The 2,825-nt window shown below is 41.5% G+C and overlaps 1 long non-coding RNA gene across 1 annotated transcript; it reads left to right on the top strand.

Annotated features, from left to right (window-relative positions):
• The first annotated feature begins 500 nt into the window (after positions 1-500).
• On the top strand, positions 501-1,984 carry LOC120846240. The gene is made up of 2 exons (XR_005716989.2): positions 501-668; positions 1,747-1,984. It is a non-coding gene; the product is annotated as an uncharacterized LOC120846240 (long non-coding RNA).
• Positions 1,985-2,825: the final 841 nt, after the last annotated feature.

The following is a 2,825-nucleotide window of genomic DNA, read 5'->3' as shown; positions in this document are numbered from 1 at the left end:
AGCCTAAGACAACCATGGTGATTTAAAATGTTTAACTTAGTTTTTTTTCTTCTTTTTTTTGCGCCGTCAAGGATGCTCAATAAATGCAAACACCAAGCATGATATCGTGAAGAAGGCTAAACTCAGAACTGACGGAAGAACGGTAAGCTGATGTAGCAAATTTTTTATAGCCTGTGGTTGCCGTTTTAGTTTTTTTAATATTTTGACAAAGTACTGGAAAGGACAAAATTATAAAGAAGCCACAAGCTAGATTTATATCTGCTCTTAAAATCTGCAATTAGAAAATGGCCGATCAATGTTTTAAGATTGTGGTCATGAAATAAAGCTGGCTTGAACTGTCGGTTAATTTGAAGTTTGTGTACTTGCTGTCATTTCCAACAGCTTCGTAGGATTACAAATGAAGCCTTTATTGTTTTTATTTATATCCATTGCTCTGCTTCATTTGCAGGTCTGTGTAAATGACAGTGTTACCCTTAGTTTGGACCAATGGGTCACCTGTCAGCGACAAAAAAAAGAGTCCAAGTTTGTGAGGAGTCTGGCTACTGCCATATGGGGACGCAATATTTTGAAAAATCGATCTACGAGTGGCAAGGTGTCTAACCGTTTGATAAATGATGGAGGTGCTGCGAAGCCACCACTGACTCCAACAAAACTTAATGTGCTAGAAGGTGAGTAGCTTGTAGTTTACGGCACTTTCCGTGTTTACTCCGTTTTATCACTAACTGATTACATTCAACAGGGCCGCCATATTTCTCATGACCTGACTACAAGGTGAAGAAGCAACAGATTAATATAACCAACAAATGGAGATTTTGGAGATGTTACTAAAAAAAATACTACACGAAATAATGTGCAGCGCATCGAACCTTTTGAACATTTATTTTTACCTGTTTGGTATATTATATTTCACAGTAGCTAGCACTAGATTTTTTTCGGTAAAAGTTGCATGCATTTAACTAGGCATCTTTTAAATATGCAGGGCATTTTTTCTTCCATAATTTTTACATGGGTGGATAACCATCACCTGTATTGACTAACTAACCAAAACCTGTTAAAAAATGGTTTAATGGGCATGTTGCAATTGGTGGTTGACTGTGGAGCAACTACCAAGGATATGCTGTACAGATAGTGACGAGATGACTAAAACAACTGTCACTTTTCAATGGACCATTATCGGCAAAACTTCCCAGATTCTTTTTGGTGCGCAGTTCTTGAGTTAGGCAACGAAAAAGAAAATTTTAACAATGAACGTTTCAAAGCGACAAATTTTTACGAATTGTCGAAATTGGGTTAGCCTGTAATAATGGCTATTTTGGGGGGCCCCCATGAGGACCGCCACCCCCCCCCCCCCCCGAAATCTTACATTTTGTTGGGACCTCCTCTCCCCCCTCCCCCTCATGCATCAATTTGTCATGGGCGCCCCCCCCCCCCCCCCCCCCCAAAACAAAATCCTGGCTACGTGCCTGATTGCAACATGCCTCATTAAACCACTAAATAAAAAGTTAATTGCCATATATTTGTAATTTGTCGACATATTCTGACAGTTATCCAGCCGTCTATGTCCGTCATGCCCACAAATATAAACTAAAGGATAGACGTATCTCATTTTTTTTATTTATATAAAAGATAAAAAGATATCTGCATACTGCAAGATTAAAATTACCCCACACTTAGGTTGTTTTAAATATTACAAATTTCTCTGTCAAAATTATGCAGAGTTTAATAGTTGCATTTTTTTTTTTCCAGCATGCTATGAGGACTGGCTACGTGAACATGGCGCCAGTGGCGATGTGTTGGCTGAGCGGATGGCAGCAATGACCACACACATAAACAGCGCCGTACGTGACCTGGCCGTGACGTGCGGCATGCGCTAGGTACTGACCAAGAATAACGGACCAAGTGTCTCTGGAACTATGCTTGTCAAGGACGACGCTTCCTATGTTTCCACATGTATTATTTCAGAAAAGTAAAATTTGTGTTTCAACACTGGAGTGTCTCTCACTTCGCCGCAAGGTAGGTTTGCTGTAGCTGTTTTTTAGTGTGCTTGCCGCATTAAAAGCAGCTACAGTAGACCTTTCCCGCGATATTTTCTGCCATTGAAATAATATTAAAAATTCAATGAGCATAACATACAAATCCCTTAAAATTTCACATTACTGCTGCTGGATTTTCACTTCTTCAGCTCATTGATGCTTATTCGTTTCTATCCTGCATTCTCATTCAAAGCGATTGAATCCTCCTTACAAAGCACATAACCGCTCATGGCAGTCTGCCTATTTTGCTCATTCGGGCACATTCATTTTCGCACCGAAATACATATCCATTTTGTCTCATTTTCTATATTCAGCTTGTGGGTTTCTAGGGTAATTTCACATTCAAGTTTCATCGGGTTGCTCATTCATGCACATTGGTTTTGGTGCAAAAATGAATGAGATTTTAGCTCTTTTTTCCAGCAGGGTGTAAAGGGGTGTCCAAACAGGACACTACAAAACCCGCGACTCCGACAAATCGTGAAAATCGAAGCGGGCGCTTCTATTTTTACGGTCTGTCGGAGTCGTGAAAATGTTTGCAGGAGTCGTGAAAATTTTTACGATCACGACTGCTCTCCTCTTTAGATTGACTTCACACGCCACCTGCGTCTGGCTCACCTCGCCAACGCCCTCGCGTACCGCCGTCGCCTCGGCTCGAAGGCCAAGGAGGTCCGGCTTTGGGTGGATTTGGGACATTCGTGCGTCGAAGGGTGCGTTTCGCCCGCCTCGGATCTGCTTTCTTTGTCGAGGTTCACTTTCGTCGTGATGGCGTCCGATGCGGTTCCGTATTGTGAG

The sequence above is a fragment of the Ixodes scapularis genome, unplaced genomic scaffold, assembly GCF_016920785.2.
Source record: "Ixodes scapularis isolate PalLabHiFi unplaced genomic scaffold, ASM1692078v2 PGA_scaffold4__175_contigs__length_147842914, whole genome shotgun sequence".
In the NCBI taxonomy this organism is placed as follows: domain Eukaryota; kingdom Metazoa; phylum Arthropoda; class Arachnida; order Ixodida; family Ixodidae; genus Ixodes; species Ixodes scapularis.
Note: the sequence above shows the minus strand (reverse complement) of the source record. Positions and strands in the feature narration are given on the sequence as shown.